Genomic DNA, 22,384 nt, shown 5'->3' on the forward strand with positions numbered 1-22,384 from the left:
CTAATAAGGCCAAGTTTTGCACTTTTAATCCTCCAAAGTTGAGACCTCAATCCTTTTGGGACCGAGAGACTAAATCCCATTTAACCAAATGATTCAATTTTCCTATGCTCTTCCTACAAAAAATTCCTCAAGGCACGTTCTAAAGTTGCAACTACCTTTTTAGGCAATAGGAAAGAGGACATATAATAAGTAGGGAGATTAAAAAGTGTTGGAATATAGAAACAGGCAGCGGAAGAAAACAAGATCATTAAGCATTCTAATTCCTTAATTTTGATATCAAAATAAGCATGTTCATACGGTATTAAGAAGGTTACAACACATACCTTTGAAGATCCTCTTCAAACATGAATATGACCTACAAACTTCTCCAATTGAAGTCGTGGATCACAAAGAGATCTTCTCCACTATTCTCAACATTGAATTTGGGTGGTAGAACTAAAGAATGGAGTAAATTTGTGAAGAAATGTAGGGGGTTTTGTGGTGAGGATGAAGAACTCATTGGGAACAATTTTCCAACAACTAATCAACCTTCAATTCTGCCAAATTGGAGTGTTTTTATTCTTTAATTATGTGTAGACATGATTGAAGTCACTCAAAGACACCTCCAACTTGAAGATTGAGTGGGATAAATCTTCTAGTTAGTGAAACATTGGATTGTAGAGTTCCACCTACTAGTTAGTGAAACATCGGATTTTTACACTAAGTGGAAAATTCTAATTTTTAGATACAATTTGAAATTTAAGCTAGAATTCAATTTCTCAAATTGAATTAAATTTGGATATTAGTTTTATTTTAATTAATTAAACATATTTTATTAATTAAATAACAATTTAATATCAAATATTAAATTAGTCACACACCTAATATTAGACGTGAATCTTATTTATGTAATTAATATTTAAATATTATAAACTCTTCAATTTCGTTTAATTTCGATAAATTAAACGGTAATTAATTGTATCAAATATAATTATACAAACCTTAATTTGAATTTGAAGTACTCAAATTCAAACTCTAATCACAATTTTAACATTTCAAATTGAAATTCAATTTGAACACTTCAAATTGAAATCATTCCAAATTCACTCAATTTACTAATTCAAGGTGTTCATGTTTTACGAGCTAGTAGAGTACCTTATAGACCTACAGATCGTGAGCTCCAACGTTTTGAATTGATTGGCTAAACCTCTTTAGACCGATTAATTCGTTACTATCGAGTCACACCACTATAGCTCAATAGTTGCACTCTTCTCACTGTAGGTATATTTGTATCTATTTGATTTAACCATAATCAGTAAGTCGACCCTTCACAGGTTGTTTGTAATAACGGCTGGGTCAAATGTTGTTTTACCCTTGAAATTACGTCTTCCTCCTTAAGTTCCACTGATCCTCTAACAAACAATTGGTTTGTGATCCAATTACTAAACCAGATCCCTCTCGGGCCAATGAGAAGATAGGGCCACTTGTTCAAGACTTGAGTTCAACATTTAAGAGAGCAACCTTCCTCCCATTCTTCCTTAAATCGGGTAGGCGTGAATTCCATCTTGCACCCTATGTCCCAGCTATCTACCCAATTTTATCCCAAAAAAAAAAAAATGAGAGGCTTATTGAGTAGTGCTGTTGGACTATTCTCACTTATGCAGATCAAAGGATAATCTCGAATAAACAAGAGTTCATAGTTAGCTCATGATTAAAGTTAAGTTACCTAAATCATCGCTATGAAATAGTCAGTCTTAAATAGTAAACAATGTTATAAAGTAAGAGTGACTTATTTCTTAGTCCGATCTTATGCAAACTCATTCCATAGGACGCCCCCACTTCTCATGTCAATACATGAACAAATTATGATCATTTCGTTTGTAGCACTTTACAACAGATTGTAACAACTACAGAGTAGACCACATCCGATAGTGTTACCAGAATAAGGCACACAACTTTATTCATATATTATAGACTGTTTTGGTTATTTAATCGAACTTGATCTATCTTTATATCTCCACATAAAGTTCAGGTATTTATATAATAGCTATAGATCTTAGTTTATTGGATTTAATCTTTACAAGTGCAATTTACAAATTCAATAACAACTTTATTGAAGAAATGTTGAATAACATCTTTATTGATAATAGAAAATGTTTAACTCTACAGACTGTGAGTTTTAGGACATACAATCCAACAAACTCCCACTTGGACTAAAAATCTAGTGGATAAATATATACAATGTTGAGTTCAATGAGCGAAAACAAAAAGAATAAATATAATAAACTAGGGCATCAAATACCTAGTACTTCTCCCACTTGCCCTAGTGCTATCTATTTTGCAGTCCTAGTCCCACTAAGTGACCCTCAAACACTTTAGCCGAGAGGGCCTTTGTAAATGGATTAGCCAAATTTTCTTCGGAGGCAATCTGTGTAAGAATCACGTCTCTTCGGTGTATACTCAACTTCTATGGTGGAGTCAACAATATAACTTTTCTTGATACTCATTCACACTATACCTCATCCGTTTAGAGTGAATACTGACCCTTAAGTAGATTTCCTAGAATCTAAATTGGTCTGAAAGTCAGAATCAGTGTATCCAGTAAGGATCATATCCTTAGCACCATAAACGAGCATATAATCCATTGTTCTCCGAAGATACTTGAGGATGTTTTTTTAACAGCAGTCCAATGATCATATCCGAGATTGAAATGAAATCTGCTGACTATTCCGACTGCATAGCATATGTCAGGAAAAGTACACAATATTGCATACATTAAGCTCCCTACCGTTGATACATATGGAGTTTATTTCATAACCTCAACTTCTTGAGGTGTCTTAGGACTTTGTTCCTTAGACAAATGAATTCCATGTCTGAAAGGCAATATTCCTTTCTTAGAATTTTGCATTTTATATATAGACAACATCTTATCTATATAAGATGTCTAAGATAATGCTAAAGTTCTATTCTTTTGGTTTCGAACTATTTGAATCCCAAGAATATATTGTGTTTCACCTAAATCTTTCATTTGGAATTGCGTAGCAAGCCATCTCTTGACGTCAGCCAGAAATTCTACTTTATTTCCTATGAGTAGAATTTCATCAATTTACAGAACCAGAAAAGTGACAGTTTTGTTAACAATTTTCTTATAAATACAAGGTTCATCAAAATTTTGTTCAAAGCCATAAGATTTGATCGTAGTGTCAAATATCATATTCTAGGATCGAAACGCTTGTTTCAATCCATAAATGGATCGATTAAGATTGCAAACCTTTTGTTCTTGATCCCGTTCAATAAATCTTTTTGGTTGAGACATATAGATACTCTCCTCGAGATAGCCACTTAGGAAGGTTGTCTTGACATCCATCAACATAAATCTATTTTCCCCCATAGTTACATCTAACTCCTTAAGTATCATTTATTCTTCTAATGAACAATAAACCATAGTCTAACTATGACCAAACACCTCTCGGGCCAGGGTGCGGTACCACATTGTTCAAGCTCCAGAATCAACCCTTAAGGGAGCAATTTATCTACTTTCCTCGATGTTAGAGAAGGAATGAATTACGTCTTGTGTAGTTGTATTCCCAACTTCCCAATCAGACGAATCCCAAAAAATGGTAGACTTGTTGAGTTGGCAATATGACCATTTGTATAGAATACCTTCGCTCACATGTCTCTACATGAATGATCCGGATTAGATCATTTGTAGCAATTTACAACAATTATAACATCTATAAAGTAGGTCGTACTCGTAGTGTTACCAGGAAAAGCTATCCAACCTTATCCATCTAATATAGACCATTTAGGTTATCACTTAAACATGATCCACCTGTATATCTCTACATACATGTTTAAGCTATAGATGATAATCTTGGATGTTAGTTTATTGATTTGTGGGTTTAATGCTACTAAATGTCAAATAAAACATCTCATATTTTATTAAATAAATAAAATATTTGTACAATACAATTAAAAACTACAGGATCCTACGAGATCTAGGCATCAATCCCAACAAAATCATGGCTTCCCTGTGGTTCGACCCTGTACTTGCCTTTTATGCTAACCATTAGTATAAGAAGTAGGTTTCAGTGATTTACAATTATAAAAATATTTTTGTTTCGGTTCAGAGTCGAATTAAAGACATCAATTTTCAAGTTATGAATAATGCCCCAGAATCATGATCTCACATATCATCATAATGTGAATGTTCATTCACAATCAAAGCTAGATCTTCTTCAAAAGCGATCTCAACTTCTTCAGAATCAATCTCAACTTGTGGAACAGAGGCAGAGGGTTCCTTCTTGTCACTCTTTTCCTTCTTTTTCTGATACCCTTTTAGCTTAGGACATTTGGTTTTACAATGGCTCTTTTCTTTACAATAGTAATAAAGATCATCTGACTTAGAACCCTTGGACTTCGAAGATTTATGATTCAGATTCTACTTTTGCTTACCAAAATTTCTATGTCCCTTATTTCATGTAGCAACTAACTCAGATGCCTAAATTTCTATACCTGAACTTACTGTATTCTGATGTTCATCTCTCATACGCAACATGAGCTTTATATCTTCTAAGGTCAGAGTTTATTTTCCTCCAATATATGAGTCAACAAAATTCTTATACGATGGGGGCAAAGATGTCAACAAGATTAAGGCAGTATCCTCGTCATCAACCTTAATCTCTATGTTACACAAATCTAATAAGATTTTATTTAATTGATCAAGATGGTCCTAAGGAGACGTACCTTTCTGCATATGTAGATGATACAAACATTTCTTTAGAAACAACTTCTTGGTTAAAAATTTCATCATGTAAAGACTTTCCAACTTCAACCAAAGATCAAAAGTAGCTTCTTCATCTACGTTTCGATGATGAAATCATCAACCAAACATAGCATGATTGAGCCTTCTCCTCTAGAGTCTGCCATTCTTCATCATCCATGGCTACTTTCTTTGTCTTACCAGTCAGTGGTGCCCACAACCTTTGCTGCTTTAGCAGAGATCGCATCTTGATCTTCCATAACTATAAATTGTTCCTCTCAGTGAATTTGTCAATTTTTACGTTTGCGCCTGACATCTTTAATAATCAAACAAATATGGAATTTTGAAACTCTAACGATTAAACTTTGACACTAGTTTGTTACGAAATTAACAATTAAAGAATACAAAAAGAACATAAAGGAAGATTGACACACAGATATATTGTTGGGATGTATGCACTAAAGCCACATCGTTAATATGTTATTTGAAATCATGGTCGATTATGTTATATATGCAATAATCTATTATAGAAAGATCCAAGGTTATTTTATGTAACTTAAATATGTATGTGGTTGACATTTATGTGAATCTTGTTTAAGTAATAACCTAAGTAGTTTGTAGTATATGGATAAAATTGGGTGCCTTATCTTGGTGACACTATGGATACAATCTACTTTGTAATTGTTACAAAAGTTATAAAGTGTTACAAACGATTTGGTCCTAATCGTTCATGTGGAGACATACGAGTGGGGGAATCCTATACAAAAAGTTTGTATAAGATTGAACCGCGAAATGGTTAATCTTTCTTTATAATATTGTTGATTGAAGAGATTAACATTTCATAAGATGACTATAGGTGACTCGACCTTAATCCTGAGTGAGTTATGAGCTCCTGTCTATGAGGGAAGTCCTTTGATCTGTATGGAGTGAAAGTGACCAGATTTTTCGACTCAATAAACCTACCATTTTGGGGATTTGTCTGAGTAGGGAGTTGGGAACATAGCTACATAAAATGAACTTCTTCCCGTCTTCAAGGTAAGTAGATGAATTGCTCCCTTAAGTGTTGAGTCCAGGTCTTGAACAATGGGGCCTCTCCCTCTCACGACCCGATAGAGTTTTGTTTATGGTAGGACCATAAATAGGTTGTTCATTAAAGAATCGGTGGGATTTAACGATTTAGATAAAATTATAGGGGCAAAATGATAATTTGACTCAGCTGTAATTACGAGCGATTTGTGAATGGTTGACTCACTGTAGATTGGTTATATCTATGGACATAAAAATATATCTATAGTGCGAAGAGTGCAGCTAGTTCTTTATTGGAGTGACTTGCAGTTAATGAATGTTGATTAATTAGTTATAGAGTTTAATTAATTAATCTCATATCATTGAAGCTTCTAATATTTAAGTCCATACGGTCCTCTTGCTAGCTCACTAAGGGTAAAACAAGAATTAGTTCATTTTGGATTAATTTAGATTGTTCAATTTAAATAAGAGAATTAATTGTATAAGATACAATTAATATAATGTATATAGATATATTATAATATAAAGTTAATTTTGAATAAGATTCAAAATTATAATTTATTATATGAAAGAGATAGATATTTGAATATGATTCAAATATTATTTATATGAATGAGATTCATATAAAACTCTAAGGTAAAATTAATATGAATATGATTCATGTTAAAACTATAGGTTATTTGAGAGAATAATGTATTTGAATAAGATTCAAATTTATAACTATAGGTTAAATTTAATATGAATGAGATTCATATTAAAACTATAGGTTAAGTTTAATGTGAATAAGATCCATGTTAAAACTATAGTATGTGAGAGGAAATACATTTGAAATTATTCAAATGTGATTTTAATTAAATATATGAGATTTAATTAATTGATATTAATTAGATTAATTAATATTTATTAAATTAAATTAATTTAATTTAATATTAAATTAAATATAAAAGTTTAAGTCCCATGTAGTTAACAAGGAGTTATTGTGAGCGTGAAGGGAGTTATCTCCCCTCTCACTAGTTTTCACAGAAGAGTTCTTCTATAATGTGAATCACATAAAATTTCCTCCTCTCGATTCTTGCTAGAGAATAGAAAGGAAACTAAGTGGTGGTGTCCTGTTAGTGTTCGTGCTAAACGGAGATCGAGGGAGATGTTTGTGGTGGAAGTGTTCGTGACATGGAGGGGTTCTTAAGAAGATTGTCTTCAAGGGTAAGTCTTTTCTTCCCCTGTAAAAGCATGCTTATGTATTTTATGTTTATCCTGTATTTTGTATGTTTCTCCATTTTTCATGATTTCCAAAATGAATTTCAAAAGCACATGTGTTCACATGTTTTTGCCAAGGAATCTGATTCCTTCAATTGGTATCAGAGCTAGGTGTGAATTTTATTTTTATTTTGAATTTGAAAATAGAGAAGAGGTGGATAGCTTTCTGTGTATTTGATGTATGGGTTTGCAAAATAGGAAAATTCGAATTTTGGCATTTAGATTACAGTTCTGTCTTGATGAGATTGATGTAAGGGCCCATTGTTTTGGACATTTTTTTTTTGTAATTGAATCTATAAGTCCTTTTCGATCGAGGAGCAAGAGTTGTTGAGAAGAGAGGTGGAAAACGAAGCAAAAACAGGCAAAGAACGAAGCAGAAATAAGCATTCTATGCTGCAGTGTAATCTAAATGCCAAAATTCGAATTTAGAAGGGCATAGTTAAGCTATGCTTTACGCTGTGGCAAGGAAAGCCAGCATAGCTACGCTTCGAAGGTTGCACGCACGCTATGGTTTAAATTCAATTAGCATCGCAATAATAATCAAGAGCAACGTGTCTCTCCATTGGTTACCAACGCACCCAAAAACTAGCATGACATAGGTTTGAGTCGCTTGGAGCTTTTGCAGCAGTTTTTCAAATTTTTATGTTTTTTTAATTTTTTTTATTAATTAGATTTATATAATTTGATAATATTTGTTCGGAATAAAATCGGTGTCTTTAATTCAATTTAACTCAAGACAAATAAAATTTATAATGCTCAAACATAACATGTAGTTATAGTGGAAGTAAGAGATCGATCCACAAGGAATCTCGATTAATTGGTAAGGTTTGGATTATTGAATTCCAAAATGTAAAAAATGGTTTTTTTTTTTTTTTTTTTTTTTTTTTTTTTTTTTTTTTTTTTTGAGAAACTAACAACAATCAAAGTAATAAAATTGTAACAAAAACTTCCTCTTTTTTTTAAGTAAAGAATCGATAGAGAGAGATTCTTGGAAAATCTTTATTAGCTAGGTTAATTCTATCATTGATCTTGAACAAATGCATGAAAACTCAACATCCCATAATCCAATAGGGTAAAACCCTAAAGATCCAATGAGCTAACTAACATGTACTATATCAATTAGCCCTAATCTAAGTAAGAAACACTCCAATTCAACAAATTCATGTTCTTTTCTTAGATTGCTTTAGAAACTTGTGTTCTCATAATTATGACATTTCAGAAATACATTAGAGTAAATTTCAAGAATGATTAATTGAATACTCCAAATTAAGAAGTTCAAGAATTAATCTCGGAAAGAAAGTTCTAATTAAAAAAGAAAATCTTAATTTTTGCAACCTATCTTACTATTATGCAATAGTGCCAAGCAAGATTTGCATACAAGAAATTAATAGAATCAAGGCGTCAACTATTTTCCATTAATTTCTATTCAAATTCAACACGAGAACATTCAAGAAAATTACACAAAAGATCTCAAGAATTTAAATCTAGACTAAAAATTTCCCAAGAAAATTATTTACCTAACCATAAATTGGAGAAAACTTGAAAGAATTCATTAAAGAATTGATAGAATCCATTAAGCAATCATAGAAAAAGACTTGTCAATTTTACAATCTCTCTCAAAACAAAAGAATTTTATGGGTTTATCTCTCAATTTCATTCTCACTTTCCCTATCAATCATAAAATAAAATCTGCCTCCCTTTGAAATTTGGAAAATCAAAGCTTTTAATTAATGAGGGTCACATAGCTTGATGTTGGCTCCAACGCTCAGTTGCACAAGGCCCGCACGTGTTTTATTTTTTTCTGTCAACTTCTGGATCGTTGCAACGCTGGGTATAGTGCTGCGACGCTGCCCTGTTTTTTGAAACTACTGTCTTTCAGCGTTGAGGTATCGTTGGACTTAGTTTTGTTGGAAATGTTGCGACGCTCCGAGTGTTGCTTGAGGCATGCATAATCGAATCAACTGAGGGGTAAAATGGTAATTTGTCATTGTCTCTTCTTTTTGGTTGATTCTTTGGTCTAATTTGATTCTATTTGACTCCAAACTTCTCGTATTGACTCCAAATGTGTCGAGATTGGATTTTACCTACAAAATGGATGTTTTAAACAAACAATTAATATAGAATTGAGGGAATTAACATTACAAACATAGCTCTTTTCAAGACCTATCAATATTAATTTAATTAATTTTTAGGGATACCAAAATTCGGTCTATTTTTGTTGATTAATTTAATTTTTTTGCATATGATGTATGATTAAATTAATGATAATTATATGTTGCATAATGTTTGCCATGTAAAATCCCATCTTAGGATAAACATATTCATGCATCATTTTTAATATAAGTGTTGTTACTATATGGTTGCATGATTTAATAAACACATACATGTATCATATTTAATATAAATGTTATATTATATGATTGTATGTTTTAATAAGCATCTAATGTTTTTTTTCTTTTTTCATAAATATAGGTGTTATATTATTTGATTGCAGACTTATTATTTTCATTAGTATTAATATAAGAGTGATATTAATTAATGAAAAGACACGATCATGCATCTAAGTTAAATATAAATGTTATATTTAAAGTTAAATTAATTCCTAAAGTATGTACATGCATGATTATACTATATAGTTTGCATGATTATAATATAAATGTTATATTATATGTTCTAATATATGATTAAAAGCATACCTACTACATGATTATTGATTAACATTAATATAAGAGTTATATTATGTATGCTAATGAATGTGATATGCATGAGATTTGGTTTTATTAATTAGTTGTTATATTCACGTTGATAATACCGTGAAATGCATATGTTTCGATTGCATGCTAACCTAATGATATTAGATGGTTTACAACTTGTTTAACTAATATACAATTTTTTATTTTTAATGAGATTAGATTTAAAATAAATCTTTTATTTTTCTTTTAATAGAATTAAATGAGAAAATACAAGATTAAATTTATAAAACATTTGCCTACAAAAGAAATTTGTCTAAGGAACATTCTACCTTGGACTAAGGTATTTAAGTTGACGAAAATGGAATACTTCTACTTGGGAACTGACCTGGAAGATGAATTAGTCAAATATTTTATAAGCATGTAATAGATGATTAGAATTTATTGAAATGTTTAACAAATGATAATCATACATTGTTAAACTATCTAATATAAGAGTTATGTTAGGCAAATTTAACAAGATTTAGATAAATGACTTAGCTTAATTTACCTAAATATGAATGCTCGGCCTCGTGGTCCTTACAAAAGGTGTTTGTGTAAGTCAATATCAATGTGAATGGAAAAAATGTTTATTATAAGTGGGAGAGGGATGTGTGTCAACACATCCCATGGTCTCTTTCATTGGTTTGATAGTGACATTTCATGTTCGACCTCATGGCACCGTTTGCTTGTATTTCCCTACGAAAGGTGTTTGAATAGAATCAAACTCAAACACCAGTAATGGATGGAGTCACTTTAGTATTTGCCCCAATCAATTTTTTCCTATGGTTGATTCATTGAGATGAAACTCTAAGATCTAAAATGGAGAATCATACTTACGAGAAATTGTTAATCAAGTTAATGATTTCTTGGACAAATCAATTGTAACTAATTGTTATAGGAATAAAAGTTATTCTAGTGTAACAATTGGTCGAGAATGTTTCAATGCAGTGATGGAATAACTAACCACCCTTTGATGGCGCTTTCTGACTCACTGGAGTATTATAGCAATAGAAATTTTGAATTAATATGAATGAGATTCATATTAAATCCATTGGGTTCATTTTTAACTTCTGTGCTGAATTAGAATGGATAATAGATTGCATATTGTCAAATAACATGTTTTATACATTTCAAGGTTATGTCATTTTGTCTAAAGAGTTTTAATCTTTTAATTGCCAATATAAGTCAAAAGGTTTGATAAATATATTACTTGGAAATATGTCAACAACTCTTAATGGTAGTATAATTTTAAATTTGTCTTTGATTTTGGAAATGTTCTCAAAAGGGTGTTGTCAGTTCATTAAATGTTCATGAATTATAATTGAAGTGATAGCTTACGCTTATTATCTAGATAACATATGATATGTCTGGATAAGAGGATAAAGTCTTGACAAAAACATATTATATGTTGGAATCATGGAAAGCTAAACGACCTCCAATAATAAGTATTATTTGATGAGGAATTCTAAAAATACCTTAAAAAGGAAGGAAAATAAGAATAAAGTAAAATAGATTTACTAAGTTGGTGGAGAATAAAGATTCACACCTTGATAGTTGAATAAAGATTCACTATCATAATTTTTCTTTCTTTTCATCATTACTATTAAATCGTGTTTCTTAGAAAATACTTAAATTAGTAGGATAGTTTCTACTACTTGACAATGAAAATCTCATCTTAGTTAACGTAGTGGGAGACATTAAAATGTGATTTATTTATGCTGAATATGGTACTTTTATCATCATAAGAGAAATTTGATTTCTCCAAACTTTATTACTATCAAAGTTGTTTGAAAATATGTTCAGCTTTAAATAAATACATTTTTTGAGTGCTAAAAGCTAACACATCTAAATACTAAATTGAGAGAGTGTAATGATTAATGCATCCAAAAAGAAAGACAAAATATGTCTCCTAAAGGGATACTTGTCTTTGGTATTTAAATGATAGTTACGGGTAATTCTTTAAAAGCTAAAGTCAAATTACTATTACCTGTCAAAAGTCTTTCTTTTTATGCAAGAGAGAGATGGAGACTACCTTATGGTGATAAAAGCACCTGACACAAAGAATCTGTTGGACTTACGTAGTTTGACCCAGGTGGTTTAGTGGATAAAAGAGTAAGTCTGACATCGTAAATAGGTCATTAATATGATTAATGAGTATTTATAAATGAAAATATCTTAACTAATGCAACTTAAGTCTTATTCTCTTTGAAATGTTCGAAGATAAAAGACAAAAGTTTAAGTCATTTTGACAATACTATTGTGACATTATGATCAGATCATAATGATTAATACAAGAAATGTACTATGCTTAATTAATAGAGATGAGATAAGATCTCAAGTTCAAGCATTAGGTACAATTATAAATACTTGAATTTGAGATCTCAATACAATTATAACATGTTGAAACAATTTAATATATTAAATGTCCAGATATAGATGTTGAGGATATGACATTAAGTTTGTCTCATGCATCTTATATTTAAAAGTTTTTTGTGAATCTTCGATGCAATGCCTTTAGAACTGTATTAAATCATTTCAATACATGTTTAAACTTAATACATTCCCATTCCCCTCTCACTAGTTTTCACAGAACTATTCCGTGAGTTTGAAAAATAGAAGAAGAGTTCTTCTAATGTGAATCACACAAAATTTCCTTTATACACATCATAATTTTCTCTCTCTCAGAAGGAAATTTCCTGTAAAAATCCTTCTTCCCTTCTCCAAAGTAAAGATCCCATCATCTCGATTCGAAAGCACACGCGTTCATGCACTTCTATTGAGAAATTTGATTCCTTCATATACACTGTTCACTAATAGTGTGTTAGCTACGTCCATGGAACAGAAGGAGAATGATACTATTAGAGAGGATGTTTTCAAAATACAAAACGGTGTCACTAGGGTGAGAGGTACTTGGTTGTTCAAAGTGTCATAAAACAAATTCAAGGCACTTCAACATACTTAGCGAAATCTTGAAGAGTTCTATTTTGAGTAAAAAACCATAATATTAAATTTTAATCTTTGTGTCAATCTTCCCATTGATATTTCCATAAGATCAATATGAAGGGTGAATTGATATTTTTTTCTATATCATGGAAAATTTCACGAAACATAACAAATAAGTAACAAAATGTCATTAATGTAAATATTTATTTAAAAAGCATAAAATAAATATTTGCTTGTGTTGATTTTTTATTTTTATAATTTGTCCAAAAATATTCATCAACATCGACATTTTATTGATATTTTCATAAAAGTAAGACTTCAATATTTACTACAAGAAATTTGACTTTTGCCAACAACAGAATTCTACAACTTATAAAACACAATTCTACACCCTAACTTAGCTCGCCGGAAGATACATCTTCAACATAAATCTTGAGATACCTACAAATTACAAATTTAAATAATTTTAATGCTCAATATACCATATACAATCTCAAAATGAATATAGAACTTAAAACTCAACTAAGAACATTAACAAATTGAAACAAACCAGCTCATATATATTTCAATCTCGAACTCAATATAGAACTTAAAACCCAACTTAAACTTAAACATGATTATATATTTACCTTTATACCAACTTTAAACTCAAAATAAGAATATTAACAAATATAAATGAACTTTATGCAATCCCTCCTCCCCACTTTAGCCTCAAACTTAATATAGTATATTCTCATCTCAAAATTAATCTCAACCCCAGTATAAAACTTAAAACTCAACTCTAGAATATTAACAAACTCAATATACCATATACTAACTATACTTTACATAACTATACATTTATGTTGTTACCATTTCAATTTTCGAGTTCTAAAAAAAACTCCAACTCCATCATATTCGGGTTGGTTACCTATTCAAATCCAAAGGAACGATAATCCGTGGAGTACAATCATCCACCAAGCACCATATTAAATGATTGCATATTAAAATCAACGTCAAAGTATAAATCAAAGGAAACAATATTCAATATTTTTTTCAAATTCAAGTAAAATTAGTCAAATGCAAGGTTGTAGCATTTCAATATTCAATACTTTTAAAAAATTTCATTAATAGAATTTATTGACATCTATAAAATGTTAGTTACTGAATTTCTATCTTTTCAGACAAGAAAGTTCTATTGTGTCATAATTTTCGGTTAGTGTATGAGACAAGGTAAATCAGTTCAAATGGGATTTTTTCCTTTTTCAAAATCAACAAGTTCTAATAAGGGACAAATGTAATCATAGCAATTAGGTCCAAGATATCTGTAGATATAGCATAATGCAAGGAGATAAATTGAGGAAGAAACAAAAAAAAAAAAAAAAAACAAAAAATTAAAGGTTTATACCACTGAAATTAAAGGCAACAGCGAAGCACGGGCGACAACGACAGCAGTGGTTGTATAAGCAAACGACCTTTGGTCCTCTGTTGGATATAGATCTTGTTTTCAATAGACAACTTTTTCACCACTTTCTGTTAAGGGAGGTAGTAGATTCGAACCCAAACGTTATTTCATTCAACATTCTAGGGAAGAAGGTAACATTCTCCCAAGAGGATTTTAACTTGATGACTGGGTTGTGGTCTGAGCTTCGTGAATCACCAACGACAGTGGCGAAGCACCGGTGCTAGGTGTGACTTCTCGGTGCTAGGCATCGCAGCTTCTCGATCAGCTCCAATCTTGGATTGTAGAAGACGATCAAACAAAATAGGGTACAAGTTTGAAGACCTATGCGTTAACGTGAGGTAGCTGATGAAAAGATTAAGTGATTAGGGTTTTAAATGACCTTATTTCGATGCCTTAAATGGGGCCGAAAAAATTTCTTTATCCCGATGATAGTGTGACCTACCATTGTGATAGTCTTGAAAAAATATTATCAATTTTTTAAAACTCACACTGGCTTCCTTTTTCTCCCGATGCCTAGTCTGTATCGTCAAGAGAGATCTACAAAAAAATTTACCACATTTTTATTCCGACGGTCTAAAAAAACGATCAAGAATACTTATTTTTTTTGATGTTGCCATTTAAACTACCGTTGGGAAAACCCATTTTTCCCAATGCTAGAATAACATAATTTCTTGTAATGATTTATGTCGATATCAACATTTTAAATTTTAGTCCGAACTCATTTTGAATCAAATTCTAAATGAGTTAGGATACTACAACTTTGAAAACTTCTCGAAAAAAATGTATTTTCCCCTTTAAAATCTATTATTTAGAGTGATTTTAATTTAATGACTTGTATGTTCGGTTACATCTTTAAAATGTGATTCTACAAATATCAACTTACCACCAAGACAAGGAAAAAATAAACTTTAAATTTGAGGGCAATTTTGTAATTTGACATTTTTGAATCTTTTATGTCCATTTTCAAATGTTTTAATTCGAGGGTGGAAATGAAGATACTTTTTAGTTCATAAATTTTGAGGGAAAATTTCACAAAATGACCAAAAACCCAACAAATTTTCTATCAATGACCTCTTCCTAACAACTTTTCTACCACTGACCTTTTGCCTATGCAAAATTCTAAAATTACCCCAAGTTTTAAAAAAACCTTCAGACCTTTTGATGAACACGGATCTCTATGAATACTTTACAATGATAGGGTCTCCCTCCATTTCGTTCATTTCTCGCTTAAAGCATTTCTCTTTGAAGCATTTTCTCTCGATTTTGCTCCCATTTTTTCTCCAAAGCCGAACACTCCTCGCAGGTTTCTCACTGGTCGTCTTTAAGCGCTTGCTACCTTCGTCGTGATCTGAAAGGTATGAGACTCATTTCCTTGAAGAATGCATGTTGATATTTGAGGTTTCACTATCTTTTAAGGTTTAATCATGTGTTCGTTCGTAATCGCTTGTTGAGAGAATACTAACCGATCAGATAGAGAATACTAAACGAGCGTTTAAATATTACGAATCGATCAGATAGAGATTACTAAGCGATTGTATAGAGAATACTAAGTGATCAGATCGTTTAAGGTTATATCGTGTGATCGTTTAGCTAACTGTTACGCGATCGTTTAGACATCTGTTATGCGATCGTTTAGCTAATTGTTACGCGATCATTTAGATATCTATTATGCGATCGTTTGGCTAATTGTTAACTTGATAACTGGGTTATGGCTGGCCAAGGAAACAGTGGAAAGAGAAACAAGTGATGAAAGGCTGTGATAACTCATTCTTGGACCAAAGGACCCAAATGGAAAGGAGAGTTCTTGCAAGGATGTGGAGATCACCTTCGAGAATTTCAATTTTACTAATGACGAAGATGCTGTCAAGGTTGCATTGGCACTATTCATTGAAACGGTGATGATTGAAAAAGACAAGAAAACCCGGTTCGATGGCAATATATTTGGGATTGTCGATGACCACGACATCTTCATACATTATGACTAGTCTTCCTTCTTCTATGTACATACATTGAATAGCATGAAGACTATCGTACATGGGAAGGAGGCATATGATTCAAAGAAAGCAAAAGGTGATCACCATGCCTCACATTACTATATAAAGGGATTCGTACTTGCTTTCCAGGTATGTACTTTTGTTTCTGATTCATTTTAATATATATTGAACCTATGTGTTATGTACGTGTAACAAAGTTTTCATATCATAGGTTTGGGCTTACGAAATTTTATCATTAAGTAAGTTCATAGCCACCAAAGTCAGCAAGGATGAAATTCCTAGAATTCTTAGATGGACTTGTTCTCGTGCTCCATTTTATAAATCATTGAGCAATAAAGTTTTTCACCCAAAAAAAGTAAGTAACCGATCACTTCTGACTTGCTCATTTGTTTATAGTTTCATGCATTTTGACTTGCTTATTTGTTTATGTATGTTGTTGTGTCGAGACTTGTACCTAGCACAGAGGAGCTAAGGTACAAGGAGGACCAACTTGAAGGACTTAATGTGGTTCCTATTGTTGGAGAAATGAGGATTGAAGGAGTTGAACACTCCTTCGACACTCGCGAGTCCTTTGGGGGGCATGAAGAGCATGAATTGTAGGATTGTATAAATAGCAGCGGAAGTACAAGGATCATCTAAGCACTCAAATTCACTAATTTTGGCATAATAAAGCATGCTTCTGCAGGAAAAATGGGTTTCAAGACATATCTCTTATAGAACTTCTTCAAAGCTCCATCTCCAACTGCTATCTTCTCCATATCTTGTTGTAGACCACCTCAAGATCTTCTCCACTATTCTCTTGGTGCTCTAGATTGAGTTGTGGGACTCAAAACAAGCTTGAATCAAGGGATGAAGGAGAAAAGTTCACTGCAGCAACCTTGTTGAAGAACCATTCTTCAAACCGAATTTCCTCTCAAAATTCTATAGATTGCATGCCCAATTTTCACTCCAATCTCTTCATTATATTGCAGATCAACATGCAAAGAGAAGAGATGCATTAGTTGCAGCTTATGTCTGGAGAAGACAAGGCAAATATATTGCTATATGTGTGAGCTAGTTAAGTGATAATGGAAAAAACCATTTTTCCATTTTGTGTTTTTTTTTTCTTTTCCTTTTTCAATTTTATCTAAAAATAAAATTTTGATTTAAAAAATATATTTGATTTTAAAAATGAAAAATTAATTAATTTCATAAATTAATTATTAAATAAAACTTAATTAATTTAATATCAAATATTAAATTAATTTTAATACATATCCATCTTTATATATTTAAATCATATTTAAATATATAAATTCTTCTATTCCGTTTAATTCTAAAATTAAACATAATTATATCTCATATAATTAAAAATTCCCTTAATTCTAATTTGAACGTTTCAAATTAACTTATCACACTATTCTAGAGCTAGTCCGTTACGAGCTAGTAGGGGGACCTCGCGGACCTACAGATCATGGGCTCCAACGATCCTAGATTAATTGGCTAAACTCATTAGACCAAATTAATCTCCATTCGTTAACTAATGGGTCATTCAACTAAAGCCCATAGTTGCACTCCCCTCACTGTAGATATATTATGTCCACATGATTTAACCATAATCAGCAAGTCGACCCTTCATAGGTTGTTCGTAATAACAGCTGGGTCAAATATCTGTTTTACCCCCGAGATTACGTCTTATTCCTCAAGTCTCTACTGATTCTCTAATGAATAACTGGTTTGTGATCCAATCATCAAACCAAACTCTCTCAACCCAGTGAGAGGGTGGGGTCCCTTGTTCAAGACATGAATTCAATACTTGAGAGAACAACCTTTCTCCTATCCCTAAATCGGGTAGGCGTGAACTCTGTCTTGCATCCTATGTCCCCAACTATCTATCCGGTCTTACCCCTGAAATGGGAGTCTTATTCAGCTGGCGCTGTTGAGCCAACCCTCAACTATGCAAATCTAAGGGCAATCCCGAATAAACAGGAGTTCATAGTTAACTCAGGATTAAGATCGAGTTACCTAGGTCATCTAGGTGAAATAGTCAGTCTTAAATAGTAAACAACGTTAAAAGTAAGAGTGACTTATTTCTTGGTCCTGATCTTATGCAAACTCATTACATAGGACGCCCCCACTCTCCATGTCATAACATGTACGAATTAGTATCACATCGTATATAGCACTTTACAACTCTTTATTACAACTACAGAGTAGACCGCATCCAATGGTGTTAATAGAATAAGGTACCCAAACTCATTCATGTACCATAGATCATTTTGACTATTTACGCGAACCTGATCCACTCTTATGTCTCCATATAAGTTCAAGTACTTATACAATAGTCATGAGTCTTAGTTTATTGGATTTAGACTTTCATACAATTTATGAGATCAATAACAAGTATATTGATGATAGAAAATGTTTACCAGTTTACAAACTGCGAGTTTTTAGGACATAAAACCCAACATGCACCCTATGTAGAAAGCTCTGTAACTGTGCAATGTATAGAGCCAGAACCACGTAAGCCAGTTTAGAAAATTCTAAGTAATCGATTAGAAGTTTCTAAATGATCGTTTATAATTTTTTATTAGTAACTTTTAAGCTCAACTTATACTTTTCTTTGTTGTACCAGACTATGGATCTCCTTTTGATGCACATGCATCAGAAGTGGCACTCGAAACCTAACCTCTGTACGATTCGATTCACGATCATTGATTCTAGCTTCACGGTATGGAAATTTCACATATATGTTGAAACTACTGTTAACTCAAGCATGTATTTACATCTTGCCTTTCCCAGGATGCTTTGATGGAGCCAGAGGGTATTGCTTCTAAGATCTGGCCAGACGATATTGAAATAGAGGATGGCAAAGTGGTAGGTTAGTTGGATTAAGAAGCACACATGAGGTTTTGGGTGGACTCTCACTTTTTCCTTGACTATGTGCTTGGACAGTACAAAGAATACAAACCAGCATAGACATACGTTGACTTCATATTTAGGCCAGTCAACATCAAACAATACTAACTTATGCTTGCCATCAATCTATAGGGGTGCACAATCTTTGTATTCGACTCCTTGCTGAACTACATCGATAGTGACATAGTTGAGGGTCATCTGATACTTATGGCCAGAGCAATACCGTCCATGTTGATTTCTGTTGGATTCGACAAACACATAAGAAGTTCAAGTACGGGCAATGGGAAGTTAGAAGATCGAATGCGACCCTCCAAGAGGGCAAGTCTCAGGATTGTGGAATATTTTATGCTAAATTTATAGAATATTATGTAACTGGGGCTGATAAGGCTGACTTAACACAGGCGAATATGGGATTGTATAGGAAACTATATGTTGCCCAGTTGTGGGAAAATAAATATTTATGGTAATATTTTTTGTGATAAATTTGTGCTAAATTTGTAGAATATAATTGGTATTGTACATTTAACTAAGCAAATAAATAGCTCAACAAATATATAACTAAGAAATAGCTCAAAACTAAGTAAAAGATAATTTAAGATTATGTGCAAGATCGTTTAAGAAAATGTAAATGACCGTCTAGAAAATCTAAACGATCGTTTAGGAAATTCTAACTGATCATTTAGAAAATCTATACGATACTATCTAAACGATCGTGCATAGTTAGCTAAGCACTCGTACATAATTAATTGAGCGATCACGCACAAATAACTAAGCGATCGAGTACAAATAACTAAGCAATTGTACAGAAATAACTAAGCGATCGCCCAAAAAAATTATATATCGTTCAATCTAGATGGGCCAGTTCCACGTGTTACCAATGTTTGTCTGCACATATTCTTGTTATGTCTTCTCTGACCACATCGTGTATGTATTTGTCGTGGCTTCTTTCCAATTGAAGGTATCCTGACGGTTTGACGTCGATCTACATTTGCTACCTTTCGCGGTGCTAGAATTGGTTTAAAATCTTCAAAATCTGGTATTCAACGCCATTCTTGTCTGTGTCCAACTAGGAAGATTAGTTCGGCATAAGCAACAAGCACACATTCAACTGTAAACCATTTTGCACACAATTTTTGAACATTAATATTTCTCAGGGTCGCTGCAGATATTGCATGGGAGCACAGGATCTCGATGCAATTAAACTCCATACAAGTACATGTCTGTGAACGAAGATCAACCAACACCCCCAAATATCAATCGTCCATATTAATTATATGTTTATCCACCGAGAAAACACGATATGTTCTAGAAATCAATTCTGATTCCTTAAGAATACTCATTGCATAATCAATTACAATGTTTGTGCATGCCATTGCATGTGTATGTTGGATATGGAACCAACGTTGTAGCCACTCACGGATATGCTCTAATAACTTTATGATTGGTAATTATCGTGCATCTTTCAACACTCCATTGAGGTATTCTACTATATTTATCGTCATCTTGTCATACCTACAATGGACTTGATAAACCCTTGCGCACCGTTGTAATCCAACCTCCTCAAGATAGGCCGTCACACCAGGATATTGATGGAGCTTAGCCCAATTCATCTAAACTCAGACATTCTATAAGCTTCCGCTGCTAGGTAGAAGTGTGGGATTATGTCCTTATTCTTGAATTTGTCAACTAAATTGTTCCAAATATGGTATATACATAGGGCATGAAATGTATCAGGGAATATACTTGCAACAACCTTTCCAATTGAGATGTGACGATCTGATATAATCACTAAATTGGGAATGTCTCCTATCGAAGTCTTCATATGAGTCATGAACCAAGTCCATGATGAATCATTCTTACCATCTACAATACTGAAGGTGATAGGATATATGTTGTTGTTGCCATCGATACATGTTGTTATTAACAACACACCTTTGTATTTTTCGTGCAAATAGGTCCTATCAACAACGATTACTAGGCAGATGAAGTTTAGAAAACCCTTGATACACGGACCAAGTGCCATGAAGATGTACTTAAAGTATTGTTCGTCCTCTACTTCAATCTCAAATAGCGTACCTGGATTTGCAAGCTTAAGTGTCTTGCCATATGCCCTAACAATAGCATATGATCCTTCTGGTGACCCTCATGTGAACACCAATCTGTACTCTTTAGTACGATAAGCCCACCCGTAACTTATGTTCACTCTATAATCTCGTCGGATGTCCTCAATTCCCTTGGGTGGTATGTTCGACCAACTTGTTTGTATTTGGACTTGATTAAGTGTCCAACAACCCAGCATTTTACTTGTCGATGATTATCAATTCTCATTAAGAGACCATGTATGTTCGTTTGGAATATTCATCACTTTGAAGGAATCACTTTCTTTCATTTTTTTTTTTTTGCACGGACCCTCCACTTGCATTCCTCCATCGAACACAGGATAGTTAGCAAGCTCTTTGTTGACTTTTTTACATGGTAGTCAATGTTCTTTCTTATTCCAAGCATCGATAATTTAACTGACAAATCATATGTCGAAAAGAAAATTTGACCGACCTTTATATCCTCGTCATTCAGACAGTCATGAGGTACTGTGATGAGGTCATCATATGATGAGCCTTTTGATAGTCTGGGTATATCAACAAATGGTTCGGTTGGAACGATAGAATGCATTAGAACCGAAGGCATCACAACTGGTGGGACGGGAGTAGGTGGGGTTGGAACATGGATGTTAGGTGTTGGAGAAGTTTGTGGTCCTGAAGATTGTCCATATCCATGTTCGGTATCGAATTGTGAAGTACATCTGGGTTCACTGTTGTGACCAAACCAAGCTTCACTTCGGTCATCCCTCAAGTTACATGGCTCAATATGATCATCAAGTGAAGACATGGTATGGATATTGCGTGTCGGAATGGTTGCAAACCCACAATTTTGACTGGTTGAAATGGGTTGATCGGTTGGATTGCAATGCTGGTACATATTGTTCGTGTGCATTCCATGACTTTTGTAAGATGTAACTAATACAAATAACGACATTTGGGATGCATCATTTCCTTCTAAAAAAAAGCTAAGGTCTTCATCATTGATTATGTCAATTGGGCGAGCTGAGACCAATAAATTGTAACAACATTTGATGTGTATATCAAATATATATGGATCAATATTTAGTCGGTGTTGCATCATACTCACTAATTCATTAACTATTATATCATTTCTGACTTTTAGACCTTTCATATGATCACCAACATAATTTCTTCCGGACTCATCCCAATCACCACCAAATCGTACAAAGATGCGAAGTAGCGTCATTGACCTACAATGGGATAAACAAATCATTGATAAGTGAATGATT

The sequence above is a fragment of the Benincasa hispida genome, chromosome 2, assembly GCF_009727055.1.
Source record: "Benincasa hispida cultivar B227 chromosome 2, ASM972705v1, whole genome shotgun sequence".
In the NCBI taxonomy this organism is placed as follows: domain Eukaryota; kingdom Viridiplantae; phylum Streptophyta; class Magnoliopsida; order Cucurbitales; family Cucurbitaceae; genus Benincasa; species Benincasa hispida.